Here is a 17,270-nt window from a genome sequence, read left to right as displayed (position 1 = left end):
GAATATAGAAGGTGCAGTAGCAGACAGCGGCCATGCACAAGATGATGTTCTGGTTCTTTCCTGAAGAAGGATATGAGAAAGAAGCCATCGTAGTACCGAGCTGTGGTGTTCTTTGTGTTGCCAAAAGGTTGCCGTAGTGTTCACAAAGACCATGAAATAGCTTGAACTGAAACAAAGCTATAAATTAACACTACTAATTTGGATTTGACACGTACTCCTAAAGAATACACAGTTGATTAACATTTAAACTACACTCATCTACAGCTAATCTTAATACTGAAATAAACTATGATCTACTCTCACTCACACTATTTGCACTTCTGACTCTCTCTAGCAAATTCCTGCACACACTCTCCCACAAGGCTTAGCATCACTGCCTATATACTTGTAACTGTAACTCCCTCTAGTGGCTACTCTCGACACTTCATTAACCCTTGCAGTTCTTACAGTTAGGATAATACCACACGAATTATCCATTGGAAGGTGAGGTCCTAGAGATAAGTATGCTATTGAAATCTACTGCCGAAGCGTATGAAGTGGCTGGTTTCTTTTTTGAGGAGTCAGCTTTGTTTGTTATCGAAGAGCAGAATTCATATACTTCTCCCACTGAACCACCAGTGTAATGCCTTACATATCACTGGTTGACCATGAGTAGTTGTCCAGGTAGGACAAAATGCTGGATTCCATTCTTTCTGTTGACTAGGATGGAGCAGCCTCACACAGAGGGAAGTATGGCAAAGTTACCACTGTCTATGAAAAGCAGAAAGTAGCTACAAAATTGATTTTGAGACCTTATGCCTACAGGAATGATGTTGTTCTTCTCGTCGTCCAGATTTGTTTGAATCGCAGTGGTTGGATACCTTTTTAATCCTCAATACAGTAGTGAATGATTTAGCTGATCCGTTCTTTATTGGAGTTGAAAATGCTTCATCTTCTCAGGCCTTCCTCCAGTGTGTTATGAGAGAACAGAAGATTCCTGATCAAATCCCAATCTATGCACTTTCAGTTCAAGAGAGTTTAAATGTCGCTGTCCTTCAGTCTTCTTTCTTGGATCAATCTTGTTTTGAACAGGTTCCACGGTCTTTACAGTTCAGCTATCCTGGGAAGCTGCTGTCCCAATTAATATTGGGTATCATGATGCAAGGGTGATATAAGCAGTCATGTGCTAGAGGCTCAGAGGACCCGATGGACTAGTCTATACCCAAGAGAGATGTACCTTTCTAATAGCTTATCACATTTATAGGGCGTGATTCAGCAACCGTGTTGCGCCCAGTATCCCAAATCTGGCTCCACGCAGGCACCGAGCCGATCACAAGTCACTCAACCTGCTCCACCCGGCGCATTCTGGATCACGCCCTCGCTAGGTGTGATCCAGATAATTATGTTTTAAAAAGCCATTAGGCGCATTTAAATACCCGGACATCACATTCACCCGGTGCCTTAGAGTCAACGGCGAAACCGCGACAGGGCGCCAGTTAGCACTAGTTCCCCAACCGGCTGTGATGGCACCTCAGGGGTCTCGCAGGCCATTGGAGCCACCCAAGTGGTCGGACATAACCCTGGTACTCCCCTTAGCGCCCAGGCACCTTGGCACAGACAGCTGGGCACCTTGGCAGTGCCAAGGTGGCACTGCCAGGTGTCAGACTATGGGCGGCCTTTTCCACGAGAGGGGGGGTTTCAAGGGGTGGGGGGATGAAAGGGGAGGGGTCCAGAAAGCAGGGGAGGGGTTGCAGAGATCAGGGCTGCCAGTCAAAATGGCGCTCCGATCTGCGAGGGGCCGTTCCTGCTGCAAATCAAATAAAATGTAGCCTCGGCAGGGAGAAACTCTCCAATGCCTAAAGAACGGGCAATGTGTCGGTGAATAGCAGGGTGAATCTCGGCGATGCAGCCACCGAGAAACACACGCGCCAAAAGCGCCCAAATCCTGATTTTGTTTTAAGTCTGCTGAATCGCGCCCCAAGAGTTGCAATTTCCACCCCATACATTCCTTCTTCAAGTTTAAACATTAAAGTTTCCAGCCGTTTAACCATCATTCATGCATATTCAGCATATGTTTAAGAATGTGCAAATGCAAAAGTTTCACAAAGTGACTCATACTGGAGCCATAAAAATTCATCTGAAGGAGCAAAAAATACAGTGCAGGTGTTGGAGAGAATAAATAATAATAGCTTTAAATAAATAGCTGCAATAATACACCAGAATGTTCTTTCCTGCTACACCTAAAATTCAGGATTCATTTCCCACCTGTTTTGAATCAGTTTCAATTTATTTAGCATAGTAACTATTATAATGATTTAATAGAACATCGAAAAATACAGCACAGAACAGGCCCTTCGGCCCACGATATTGTGCCGAACCTTTGTCCAAGATTAATAGTTGAGGTTATGTGATCATGAAAGGCATAATCCAGCCATCCTTTACTCAACATTGTTTCTAGCTCAGGTCACAGTGTAATCAGGCGTGTAACTCAAGCTGCTTTTTTTCTCTTCTCAGATACTGAGGCAATTACAAGTCAATTAACTCAGGGCAGACCGAGAATTGAACCTGGGATATTCTAGTTCATGGAGCTCTATGCCACATTAGGCAGTGAATTTACCTTCTAAACTATTGATAAGAATGGGCAGGAAATCTATTTCATGATTTGAACCAGTGCAAATCACGTAAACATGTATATGCCAAAATTCTTCTTAAAATGGCAAAGGCAAATGTTTATCATAGAGTTTATCATTGAATTTACAGTGCAGAAGGAGGCCATTCGACCCATCGAGTCTGCACCGGCTCTTGGAAAGAGCACCCTACCCAAGGTCAACACCTCCACCCTATCCCCATAACCCACCGAACACGAAGGGCAATTTTGGACACGAAGGGCAATTTATCATGGCCAATCCACCTAACCTGCACATCTTTGGACTGTGGGAGGAAACCGGAGCACCTGGAGGAAACCCATGCACACACGGGGAGGATGTGCAGACTCCACACAGACAGTGACCCAAGCCGGAATCGAAACCGAGACCCTGGAGCTGTGCAGCAATTGTGCTACCACAATGCTACCCGAAATGTCATGAAATGTAGCAATTTAATAACGGTCAGAGCACTAAATCTTTATTGTTTACCTGATGGGATGCTGTCTAAAGTATCTAAGTTCAATGAAAATTACAGTCCAGTCACAAATGCTTACTCTCTCTGCCCACTCACTTACCTGACATAGGTTATGGCTGGAAATAGGGAAGTCACATGCAGGTGGATGGAAGGGCTGAAGAACAGCAGTTAATGGTGTTAAGGGTTGCTAAAAATGGAGTAAATACAGAGATATATTAAGAGTAATTGTTGCTTTATCAATCAATCCCACAAATTAGCTCCAGCGTTGCCTAATTTTATAAATCTATGGTGTGTGATCAAAGGGTCAGGCTCTTCAACAAAGTTTCCTCCATAGTTTCCAGAACACTCAGCATCATCTGACTTCAGTCGATCCATATGCTAAACATAATAGCATTGAAAAGACTGCAGGTGTTCAATATAAATGACGTACACCTGATGGCAATGTTAATGATTCTAGTATCTTTAGCCCCAACAAGGTAAACCTACCCAGTCAGATTTATTGTTACTTTAAAACCTCAACTAAGATACATTTTAGATTATTAAAGCAACTTAGTCAGCTTTACCAGCTATAGACTGAGTCCTGCAGTGAAATGTCCTCCTTCCTAGGAATTTTCAAACTAGCAAAATTATCCAAAGGTAGAATATATCTGCAGGTAAATTATAGCAGAAACAACTCGTAAGTTAACCAATATCAGCACTCCTAATTTAAGAACTCTAGGATATTGTTACCTATATGTGGGTTCATGAGGATATAAGTATGAGACTACAACTATTTTATGAATAGTTATGAATATTTTATTGTAAGAATCAATTATAAATTATATTATAATACATAATCTCATAAAATAATATGGTAATTAGAGATTAACACTTCACTTATACAGACAGTGACTATTCTCAGAAAGGTAAATATTCAATACTGTATTCCCTTTATAATGAGTTAGCTGTAGCCAATCAAAGATGAGTATAACATGACTATTATACTTTAAATTTACATAGCATCTAAATCCACTTTAATTAATAATTGAATATTTAAACAAATATTGATTTGAAGAAGATTATACTCCCAATCCAGTATAATTTATTTTGGGTGTCTTTTGTCTGAACCATTAAGGGGAGTTGGTGATAAATCGACCCTTTGAACCCAAAACATAGCTGACCCATGTCTCTGTCTTTGTTTGTCTGTGTGTTGGTATTTTTTAAGAAATGGACTTTGGCCGTGATCTAACAGCCGCATCGTGACCAGCACAGACCTAGGTAAACTGATTGGATAGCGGGAAAGGCCAAAATCGAGGTTTGCTATCTAACTGGCCCGCTCCTGATGACGAGTTCCGGATCTTACCCAAAGGTGGCTAGAACATCGTAAATCGCATTTGCATTCTTTTCAATCTTGTTAGTGAGTTTTAAGTCAAATCTAACGACCCCCCGGGATCTAACTGGCTCCCCAGCGAGAAATCATGCCAGCGTTATTTAGTCCTCCTTTTCAAAATTGTGAAGCTGGCGCAATGGCTGCTGAGAGGAACTTGAGGAGGTGAGTGCCCATTTCCATTCCCAGGCATGCAGCTCAAGGGCACTGGAGTTGCTGCCCCAATGGCAACAAGGGGTGGGAGTACAGGCAAGGCTCGCTGTTAAAATTAATGTGACAGAGGTCTCACAAGTATCAGGTGTAACATGTTTTCATAGTGCACACAATAGACATTTCCATTTTCCCTAGCTACAGGTAGTGAGCCCCCCTTCCCCCTTGGTGCTCCTCAATCTTCTTCATCTTACATGGTCTAGTGCTACATCTAGGTATGTTCTCAAGATGCACATCAGAGGTGGAGACAATCTGCTGCTTTCCGCGCCCTGTGGCCTTTGATGTCCTTGGTGGACATCCTTTGGAGGGCCTGGAGTCAGAGGGCGCTGGTCAATTTGCCATTGTCACTGGCATCGCCGTGCCACCCTGTTCTTCCGGCTGCCTGTGAGATATGCCGGTGTCAGGAGTTTTTCAGAAAAACTGGAGGCCACCGCTGCCTTCTTGGTGGAAGACTTTCAGTGCTTCCTCCTCCCTAATGGTGCCCGCTACGCCCTGGGGGACTCTATGGGATGGAAGGGCAGCTGGAGTGAACTTCAGAGTTCTCTGGGTCATTCGGCGCTGCTGGAAGCTCCCCATTGTCTGCACCGTGGTTTGATGCCCTTAACAGTGCTGCTCAGTGACTGGGACATGCTCTGCAGTGCCTTGGCAATGTCCACCTGCATCTGGGACATGTCCGTCAGTGAATGGGATATGCTTTTGAGGCACTGAGCCATGGTCATCACTGACTAAGCCATGCTTTGGACACCGCCTCTCATGGCACAGAGATTGTGGCCCAGGCCTTCCACCGTGATCACCACCTAAGCGGCGTTGGCCTCGGTGCCACGCACTTCTGGGGCCATCTTCTGGGGCCCTGCTGGCATTTGGGTCTCCTCCAATCGGCTATTTGGAGGACATCGCCCTCTGAATCTCATGGCCGCACCCTAGCGACTGCATGAGCTCCGGGATAGCCTGGTCCAGAGGCTTGGCATCTGGCTGGGATTCAACTGAGTCCTGCAGACCTCTGACTGTTGACTCCCGCAATGGCCTGGCCAAATCAGATGGAGATCCTGTGAGAGAAGGGATATGCGATCAGTGAGAGGGAGGGGCCATTTTGTCTGACTTGAACAACTTATCTGAGGCAGGTTATCTGGGTGAAGGGTAGTGACTGCTCTGCAGCGCACGCCAACCTTGCAGTTGGTGACTGTCCTATCCTCTGTTGGACCTGTGATTTCCAGGGCCTGTTCCTCATGTTGGATGATGACTCTGATATCGGGTACACCACCCCCCCCATCATGTCTTGTTCCCTCCTGTTATGAGCTTCCCCTGCGGGGACAGAGACAGGGCATTGTGAGCCACACGCCTGATGGATCAGAGGGTTTATAGCAGGTGGCATGTAAAGGGCAGCAGATCTAGACATGAAAGGATTGTGCTGGTGGACAACAGGGGGTTCTGAGGAACAAGCACGAAGATCGGTGTGGGGAGGGTACGAGATTTCAGCCAGCGATTTGTGGGGGGGTTGTAAATTTCAGGGGTTACAGGCATTACTGATATCAGGAGAGAGGTAGTGACTTACCCCTGCTGCTCGTTGGAGGTCTTTGGTTTTCTTCCGACACTGAACATCGATTCTCCAGTATAACCTGCCTGCACTCAGTGCAGCTGCCATTGCCTTTCAGGTGCCATTGCTGGCCCTGCTGCTGGGCCTCCGACCCCTTTGGGGGATAAGGATGTACCGTCTTACATCCATCGCGTCCAACTGCCTGTCCACATCGGCATCACTGAAGCGAGGGGCTGGTCTGCGCACTGCATTCTTCTTAGATTTCATAGATTTCACAGTGCAGAAAGAAGCCATTTGGCCCATTGAGTCTGCAGCGGCCCTTGAAAGAACACCCTACTTAAGCCCATGCCTCCACCCTATCCCCACCTAACCTTTTGTATAGTAAGGGGCAATTTAGCATTTCCAATCCACCTAACCTGCACATCTTTGGGAGGAAACCGGAGCACCCGGTGGAAACCCACGCAGACACGGGGAGAAAGTGCAAACTCCACACAGACAGTCACCCGAGGCCAGAATTGAACCCGGATCCCTGGAGCTGTGAGGCAGCAGTTAACCATTGTGTCACCGTGTTCATCTGTATTGACTGTGATGAGGGAGCGTTTAAAAGCAGCTGCATCTTGTTAGCTGTGAGCAACTGAGGCGCGAGTCAGACGGTGAGCAAGCTCAGAATGGCGAGAAGCTCGTGGGGGCTAATTCTCGGCACTAAATGCCTAAAGATATGGGTCGCAATCGCGCCAACACAGCCGTCGAGCAACACCCCACCAATTGAACCCCAAGTGACACTTGATTGCGTCCTTTGTCTTTGTGGCTCATTGAGACAGGCTGGCATTGTCCATAGTATATCAATGAAGCAATACATTTTAATTCGCCTTATCAATTTTTTTTTAGCTGTCTTTACTTGAATCATTGAGGGCCATCTTCATCAGTTGTAACAATAATAATTATAATCTTTATTATTGTCACAAGTAGGCTTACATTAACACTGCAATGAAGTTACTGTGAATATCCCCTAGTCGTCACACTCCGGCGCCTGTTCGGGTATACAGAGCGAGAATTCAGAATGTCCAATTCACCTAACAAGCATGTCTTTCGGGACTTGTGGGAGGAAATCAGAGCACCCGGATGAAATCCACACAGACACAGGGAGAACGTACAGACTCTGCACAGACAGTGACCCAAGCGGGAGTCAAACCTGGGACCCTAGCGCTGTGAAGCAACAGTGCTGTGCTACCCTGCCGTCCTTAAATGGTGTTAAGTTGGGTGCTCTTTCAAGGGCCAGTGCAGACTCAACAAGTTATGGTGCCCACGGTTTCCCCTTCCACCCCTGGAGAGTATTCCATCACACTCCTAACTTATGCATTGTAGACCGAGGAGAGGCTTGAAGGATTTTGGAGATGAGTCATTTGCCACCGAATTATGAGCCTCTGACCTGTTCTTGTTGCCACAATGTTTATATGGCTGGTCTAGTTTAGCTTGTGATCGATGGTGACTCCCAGGATGTTGATAAGGGGGCATTCAGCAATACTAGTGCCATTGAATGTCAAGGGGAGATGGTTAGATTCTCTGTTGTTGGAGATGATCATTGCCTGGCACTTGTGTGGTGCATATGTTACTTGCCACTTATCAGCCCAAGCCTGAATGTTGACCAGGTCTTGCTGCTTGCAAGCACGGACTGCTGCAGTATTTTGGGAGTTGCGAATGAACATGCTCGAACCTCAGTGAACATCCATATTTCTGACCTTACGTTGGGATGTTAGAGATATCCCATCAATATGTCTGTACCTTGACTAATTTCAGACTCGCCTGTTAATTTTTGCTAATATTTATTATTTATTAATTCTTAGTTTTCCATTTTCACTTTGTGCTTTTACATTCCTTTTTAAAAAATATTTCTATTCGGTTTTTATATACAAATCAACCCCCAACGAAAAGAATAACAAATGAACCCCCCCTCTACCAACCAACCCACATTTAACAGGAAGAATAACCCCAGCCATCCCAACCACCCTCCCAAACCCTACCTCCTTAGCAGTTAACAGTAACCAACTTTTTAAAGTGAAGAATAAGTAGACCCCATCGCTTATGGAACCCCTCAATCGCATCCCTCAAGGTGAACTTTGCCTTCTCAAGATACAGGAACTCCATCAGGTCCGCCAGCCATACTGAGGCACAGGGCAGGAACACTGACCTCCATCCCAACAGGACCCATCTGTGAGCAATCAGCAAGGCGAGGACTAAAACAGTCGCCCCCGCTCCCGTCTGTAGCTCCGGCAGGTCCAGCACCCAAATATGGCCCCCAGGGGAGTGGGCTCCAAGTCCAAGTGCAAGATCACCGACATGGTGCTGAAAAAAGATCTAAAAATATTCTCCAACTTCGGGCAGGACCAGAACATATGTACATTGTTGACCGGACCTCTCCTACACCTCTCGCAGGTATCCTCTACCCTCTCAAACAACCGGCTCATCCTTGGCCCTTGACCACATCAGATGCACCCTGTGTTAACCACAGTCTCGCACACCAAGTCAAGATATTCACCTTCCACAACCCCTCATACCACATTACCTCCTCCAGTGCCACCCCCAACTCCCCCTCCCACTTGGCCTTAACTCCTATCCTCCTCCAAAATCCTCCCATTAATCGCCGAGGTGACCGTCCCTTCCAACCCCATCACCGACAGCACCCCCTCCGACAACGGAGAGGGCGGTTTCACCAGAAACGTCGCAAAAACCTTCCTTTCAAAATCCCGCACCTGCATGTACCTAAAAGCCTTCCCTCATGGAATCAAAACCTTCTCTGTCAACTCCTCTAAGCTCGCAAACCACTCTTCCAAGAATAAATCCTTCAGTTCCACCCCCCCACTCCCCCTCCCCCGCTCCTCCCATCCCTGAAACCTAGCATCCAATCTTGACGGCTCAAACACAGGATTCCCTCGGATCAGCCTCGACCCCATCCCTAACTTTAAATGTTGCCAAAATTGCCTCCATATCTTCAGCCACCACCACTGAACTGCCCGAATATTTCCCCAGGGCAAACGTTGCCAGCGCCTGCAACCCCGACCCCCTACAAGAGCCTGCCTCAATCCTCACCCACATTGCCTCCGGCTCCCTACCTCAGCCCCGCACCTTCTCGGCATTCACCACCCAATAATAATGCAGCAGATTTGGCAGAGTCAAACCCCCTGGAATAAAAATTAAAACTGCAGCAAAACATTCATCTTTACCGCCTGCACCCGGCCTGTCAATAATAGGGGGACGCCATCCCACGCCAACAAATCCACCTTGACCCTCCCCGCCAGGCTTGTAAAATTCAAGTTACGGATTTGGGCCCAATCCCGAGCCCCTGCACTCCCAGATACTTGAACTGAATAGTCGCCACACAAAATGGCAATCCCCCAAGCCAGCCCCCATCCCCGGCTGTGAGACTAAAAAGCACTCGCTCTTCTCCAAATTCAATTTATACCCCAAAAAAGCCCCAAAAGCAGGCTCATTATATCCCCCATTGTGGGAACCGGTTTGGAAATATACAACAAAAGGTCATCAGCATACAGGGATACCTTATGCTCAAACCCCCACCCCCTCACTATCCCCATCCACATTAATCGAGCTCTTCAATGCAATGGCCAAGGGCTCTGTTGCCAGCGCAAACAAAAGGGGGAATATAGGACACCCCTGCCTCATTCACCTATGCAGCTGAAAATATCTCGAGTTCACCTCATTCGTACGTACACTCGTCTTCGGTTCCTTATCCAATAATTTGATCCACACCACAAACTTAGGCCCAATCCCAAACCGTTCCAACACCGCAAACAAATAACTCCACTCTACTCGATCAAACACCTTCTCCGCATCCAATGCCACCACCACCTCTTGCTCCCCCCCTTCTGAAAGGGAGAACGCCACATTTAACAAGCGCCGCACATTCACAGACAACTGCCTACCTTTTACAAATCCTGTTTGATCCTCACCAATTACTTGCGGAAGGCACCCCTCCCACATAAGCGGCAACACTTTGGCAAGAATATTGGCATCCATATTCACTCGAGATATTGGCCAATATGACCCATACTCCATCAGTTCCTTATCTTTTTTTAACAACAGCGAAATAGATGCCTCTTCAATCTTCTCCGGAAGCGCCCCCCCTGGCCACTACATCCTCAAACATTTACATAGAACATAGAACAATACAGCGCAGTACAGGCCCTTCGGCCCACGATGTTGCACCGAAACAAAAGCCATCTAACCTACACTATGCCATTATCATCCATATGTTTATCCAATAAACTTTTAAATGCCCTCAATGTTGGCGAGTTCACTACTGTAGCAGGTAGGGCATTCCACGGCCTCACTACTCTTTGCGTAAAGAACCTACCTCTGACCTCTGTCCTATATCTATTACCCCTCAGTTTAAAGTTATGTCCCCTCGTGCCAGCCATTTCCATCCGCGGGAGAAGGCTCTCACTGTCCACCCTATCCAACCCCCTGATCATTTTGTATGCCTCTATTAAGTCTCCTCTTAACCTTCTTCTCTCCAACGAAAACAACCTCAAGTCCATCAGCCTTTCCTCATAAGATTTTCCCTCCATACCAGGCAACATCCTGGCAAATCTCCTCTGCACCCGCTCCAAAGCCTCCACGTCCTTCCTATAATGCGGTGACCAGAACTGTACGCAATACTCCAAATGCAGCCGTACCAGAGTTCTGTACAGCTGCAACATGACCTCCCGACTCTGGAACTCAATCCCTCTACCAATAAAGGCCAACACTCCATAGGCCTTCTTCACAACCCTATCAACCTGGGTGGCAACTTTCAGGGATCTATGTACATGGACATCTAGATCCCTCTGCTCATCCACACTTTCAAGAACTTTACCATTAGCCAAATATTCCGCATTCCTGTTATTCCTTCCAAAGTGAATCACCTCACACTTCTCTACATTAAACTCCATTTGCCACCTCTCAGCCCAGCTCTGCAGCTTATCTATATCCCTCTGTAACCTGCTACATCCTTCCACACTATCGACAACACCACCGACTTTAGTATCGTCTGCAAATTTACTCACCCACCCTTCTGCGCCTTCCTCTAGGTCATTGATAAAAATGACAAACAGCAACGGCCCCAGAACAGATCCTTGTGGTACTCCACTTGTGACTGTACTCCATTCTGAACATTTCCCATCAACCACCACCCTCCATCAACACACCAGTTGATCCAGAAACTTCTTATAAAACTCCACCGGGAGCCTATCCAGTCCCTTCCCTACTGCCGTCCGAACCTCCTCAATCTCCACTGGCTCTTCCAACCCTGCCCTATCTTCCTCTCCCACTGTGAGACACTCCAGCCCCTCCAAAAACTCCCTCATACCTGACTCACCCATAGGGGTTCTGATCTATACAATCTCTTATAAAGCTCCTCAAATGTCCTATTCACCTGCTCTGATGAAACCACCAGCCCCACATCCAATCTCCATGCCGGCCTCTGTGCAGGCCCCTTCTCCAAGACCACATCCACCAAGTGCAGAGCATGATCTGGAATAACGATCACTGAGTATTCCACCTTCCTCAACCCCGACAACCACCACCTCCCCATAATAAAGAAATCAATCCTCGAATATACATTATGCACAAATGAAAAAAAGGAATACACTCTGGATGTAAGAACATCCGTTCCCCCCATCTCCTTCATAAACACTGCCAACAGCCTCATCACTCCCCCCCCCCCCCACCTCCCCCAACCTTCCCAAGGGGTCACTGAGCATGACTTAGATCGATCCATCTTCGGACGTAACATCTTGTTTAAATCACCCCTAAAATAAACTGACGTGTGTCCAGGCTCGGGATGGCTGTCGACATCCTCTTCATAAACCCTACACCATCCCAATTTGGGGCATACACACTAACCAACACCACCAAACTCCCCTCCAAAATACCCGTTTGACAAGGTGTCATCCAGACTCGAAATGTTAGCACTCTTTTCTCTCCACAGATGCTGTCAGTCCTGCTGAGATTGTTCAGTGTTTTCTGTTTTTAGCCTGTTACTATAATGTATCTATCCCCTTGATCTGCCACCACCTTCTCCATCTGAAACTTAACTCCCTTACCCACCAATACTGCTACCAGGGGCCCTTCTATCAAAGCCCGAGTGAAACACCTGACTCACCCAATCCTTCCAAAGCTTTACCTGGGCCTTCATCCTCAAATGGGTATCCGGCAGCAGCACCACATCGGTTCTCAAACTCTTTAAATGCAAAAAGACTCTCACCCTCTTCACCGGTCCACCCAACGCTCGTACGTTCCATGTTACCATTTGAACTGGGGATCTCCCAACCTCCCCCCACCCTCCCCTCCTATCAGTCATGACCGCCCCACGGGGCACATGTGGCCCCCCGTCAACGTCCTAGGCCCACCGTCCTCCAAAAATGGCCCTCGCATATCACTCTTGTACAGCGCAGCCTTCGCCCTATGAAAGGCTGCCTGCCGTCTTGTCAGCTCCACCCTGACGTCCTGGTATATACGAATACCACTGCATTCACACCTCACCTCCTAATTCTGCTTGACTCATCGCAAGACTCTCTCCTTCATCTGATAGCTGTGAAAACAGACTATCACAGCTCTTGGTGGATTATTCGTCTTTGGCTTCGGCCGGAGCAACCAATGAGCCCTGCCCAGCTCAAAGAGGGAAGTGTTCTTCTCCTCCCCCAACAACTTGCCGAAGATCCTCCTTCTGTCTTGGGTCTCCAATCCATCAGGCAGTCCCACGGTCAAAGATTCTGCCGCCGTGACCTGTTCTCCAGGTCCTCCACTTTGGCTCTCAGCCCTTTACTATTTTCCTGCACCATCCACAACTCCTCTCCCAACGAGCTGAGCTGGTCGCTAAGACGCAACAATTCCTCCTTCACCCACTTCAACACTTCACCGTGCTTGTGCACCATAAAATCATAGAAACAATTAATTTACAGTGCAGAAGGAGGCCATTTGGCCCATCGACTCTGCTGGCCCTTGGAAAGAGCACCCTACTCAAGCCCACATTGCCACCCTATCCCCGTAACTCCATTTAACTAAGGGCAATTTAGCATGGCGAATCCACCTAACCCACACATCTTTGGATTGTGGGAGGAAACCGGAGCACCCGGAGGAAACCCACGCAGACACTGGGAGAACATGCAGACTCCGCACAGACAGTGACCCAAGCCGTAAATTGAACCTGGTACCCTGGAGCTGTGAAGCAACTGTGATAACCACTGTGCTATCTCTCTGACATCGCTAGCGACCATCTCTGACGTCTTTCCAAGAATCTCCTTTATCAGGGCCAACGTATCCTCCACCAGTTGCTTGAGCGTTCCCATCATCTCCTTCCCATGTCACTCAAAATGCTTGGCAAACTGCCACTCAAACTCACCATCATCACCTCAGCCAGTGTGTCCCCCATAATGGGCAGAGCCCCACCCGGTGAACTTGCTCCCTCCATCTTTCCTCCCACAGAATTCCGCACCGAACTCAGACCCGCAGGCGGTCTAACGTTCGTCCCTTTTTGTGCAACATTCTTTCGTTGGGTTTCAACATCCTCCAATTCTCACAACATCCTCCAATTCTTTACTGAAGACAGCTCATATAAACGTTTCCCCCAAAACTGGGTGAAAAGGGCCAAAAAACGAGAACTCTAGCGGGAGCCACCTAACGTGCGACCTCCACCTACATGATGCTACCGGAAGTCATTGTGCTTTTATATTCCAATTGAAACAATAAGTCAACTGCATATTTCATTGTATTTGTATGATTTGATCTCACTGATTCACATGACTGACTTGACTTGATAGCTGGATAAGCAATCATAGTCATTGGTGTTGGGTTGATTAATCATTAAATGGATTCATATTACAGGATTAATATCTATTTAATTCTATTGAAATAATAAAGGTGCCAAAGAAGAACCAGGCAACGTGCCTCAATGACTACCGTCCGGTGGCCCTGACTTCAGTCGTAATGAAGTGCTTTGAGAGGTTGGTCATGAAGCGCATCACCTCCATACTCCCAGAATGCCTTGATACACTGCAATTCACAACTGGTCCACAGCAGACGCCATCTCCCTGGTCCTACACTCTCCCTAGAGCATCTCGACAACAAGGACACCTACATCAGACTCCTATTTATTGACTACAGCTCTGCCTTCAACACCATAATCCCAGCCAAGCTCATATCAAAGCTCCAAAACCTAGGACTTGGCTCCTCACTCCTCGACTTTCTAACCCACAGACCACAATCGGTAAGAATAAACAACAACACCTCTTCCACAATTATCCTCAATACTGGGGACCCGCATGTCTGCGTACTAAGCCCCCTACTATACTCCCTGTACACACACGACTGCGTGGAAAAATTTGGTTACAACTCCATCTACAAGTTTGCTGACGATACGAAGATAGTGGGCCGGATCTCGAATAACGACGAGTCAGAATACAGGAGGGAGATTGAGAACCTAGTGGAGTGGTGCAGCGATAACAACCTATCCCTCAATGCCAGCAAAACAAACAGCTGGTCATTGACTTCAGAAAGCAAAGTACTGTACACACCCCTGTCTGCATCAATGGGGCCAAGGTGGAGATGGTTAGCAGTTTCAAATTCCTAGGGGTACATGATGCCCAATCAATTACTCTCAAGACAAGGTTGCTCATAACTAATAGGCTTTAATCTGCGACAACTATTCCCCAGCAGCTTCGATACAGAAAGTGAAGGCTGCTGGGACGGCATCGGTTCTTATACTCCGCCTCTCAGGGCGGAGCTATGTACATCAGCCAATGGTAGGCTCCTGGGTCTAGCCAATGGTCATTCACCTCTCAGGTACCGCAATACCTGGTATCACCACATTCACCCTCTGTTAAAAAAGAGCCCGGCGGGGTGATGGCCAACGTTAATGTCACCTTTCGCATGGTAGGACCAGGTATTGAGGTGCCGTGATGTCGAGGGTAATAGCAAAGTGTTCATGGTGCAGCAATCAGTCGATCGGGTGGCCTAGTCGTCCTTCTGGAGCGTCTGGGCTTCGGTGGTGATCCTGATGGGCGTCCCGGCGGTTGCGATTCCGGGAACGTGGTGTCGTCCTCCCAGGCAGCTTCGTCACCCCTAGGCGGCGCTGTTGGGGCTAAAAGTGGGCAGGACGGGGGGGGGGGGGGGGGGGGGCGCCTGTAGGGGGCATCGGCGCTTGTTCGGGCCGAGGCAGGGGCGGCGGGAGTACTGACCCTCCGGTCAGGTGTTGCGGGGAGGGTGGGGGTGGGGGTACTGGTGCGGGTGCGCGTGGGGCTCCTGCGGGCGCCAGGTCCCGAAGGGAGACCGTGTTTTGGCGGCCGTCCGGGAACGCTACATAGGCGTACTGGGGGTTGGCGTGCAGCAGGTGGACCCTCTCGACCAACGGGTCCGACTTGTGCGCCCTCACATGTTTCCGAAGCAGGATGGGTCCGGGTGTCGCTAGCCAGGTTGGGAGCGAGGTCCTGGAGGAGGACTTCCTGGGGAAAACAAGGAGACGTTCATGAGGTGTCTGATTTGTGGTAGTACAGAGCAGCGACCGGATGGAATGAAGGGCGACTGGGAGGACTTCCTGCCAGTGGGAGACTGCGAGATTCCTGGACTGCAGGGCCAGCAGGACGGTCTTCCAGACCGTTCCGTTCTCCCTCTCTACCTGCCCGTTTCCCTGGGGGTTGTAACTGGTCGTCCTGCTCGAGGCGATGCCTTTGCTGAGCAGGAATTGACGCAGTTCGTCGCTCATAAAGGAGGACCCCCTATCACTGTGAATGTACGCGGGGAAACCGAACAGCGTAAAGATACCCTGGAGGGCCCTGATGACGGTGGTTGTAGTCATGTCTGGGCAGGGGATGGCGAATGGGAACCGGGAGTACTCGTCAATCACGTTCAGGAAGTACGTGTTGCGGTCGGTGGAGGGGAGGGGGCCTTTGAAGTCCATGCTGAGGCCTTCAAAGGGACGGGAAGCCTTTATCAGATGCACTTTCTATGGTCGGTAGAAGTGCGGTTTGCACTCCGCGCAGATTTGACAGTCCCTGGTGATGACCTGACCTCCTCGATGGAGTAGGGCACGTTGCGGGTCTTGATAAAATGACAGAGACGAGTGACCCCCAGGTGGCAGAGGTCCTCGTGGAGGGATTGGAGGCGGTCCACTTGTGTGGTGGCACAAGTGCCGCGGGACAGGGCATCAGGAGGCTCGTTTAGCTTCCCGGGACGGTACAAGCTCTCGGAATTGTAGGTGGAGAGTTCGATCCTCCGCCGCAAGATCTTGTCGTTCTTAATCTTGCCCCGCTGCGCATTATCGAATATGAAAGCAACCGACCGTTGGTCCGTGAGGAGAGTGAATCTGCTGCCGGCCAGGTAATGCCTCCAGTGTTGCACAGCTTCTACTATGGCTTGGGCCTCCTTTTCGGCTGAGGAGTGGCGAATTTCGGAAGCATGGAGAGTGCGGGAGAAGAAAGCCACGGGCCTGCCAGCCTGGTTGAGGGTGGCCGCCAGAGCTACGTCGGACGCATCGCTCTCGACCTGGAAGGGGAGGGACCCGTCGATGGCGCGCATCGTGACTTTAGCAATGTCTGCCTTGATGCGGCAGAAGGCCTGGCGGGCCTCCGTCGACAGGGGGAAGGTTGTGGACTGGATCAGGGGTCGAGCCTTGCCGGCGTAATTGGGGACCCACTGTACATAATAGCTGAAGAAGCCGAGGCAGCGCTTTAGGGCCTTGGGGCAGTGAGGGAGGTGGAACTCCATGAGGGGGCGCATGCGCTCAGGGTCGGGGCCTATGACTCCACTTCGCACTACGTAGCCCAGAATGGCTAGACGGTCGGTGCTAAACACGCATTTATCCTTATTGTAAGTCAGATTAAGGATATTCGCGGTCTGGAGAAATTTTCGGAGATTGGGGTCGTGGTCCTGCTGGTCATGGCCGCAGATGGTGACGTTATCAAGATACGGGAACGTTTTGCGTAAGCCGTACCGGTCAACCATTCGGTCCATCTCTCGTTGGAAGACCGAGACCCCATTCGTGACACCGAAGGGAACCCTTAAAAAGTGATA

Source organism: Scyliorhinus torazame, chromosome 10 (genome assembly GCF_047496885.1).
Source record: "Scyliorhinus torazame isolate Kashiwa2021f chromosome 10, sScyTor2.1, whole genome shotgun sequence".
In the NCBI taxonomy this organism is placed as follows: Eukaryota; Metazoa; Chordata; class Chondrichthyes; order Carcharhiniformes; family Scyliorhinidae; genus Scyliorhinus; species Scyliorhinus torazame.
The sequence above is the reverse complement of the archived record's forward strand: the minus strand, read 5'-3'. Positions refer to the sequence as shown.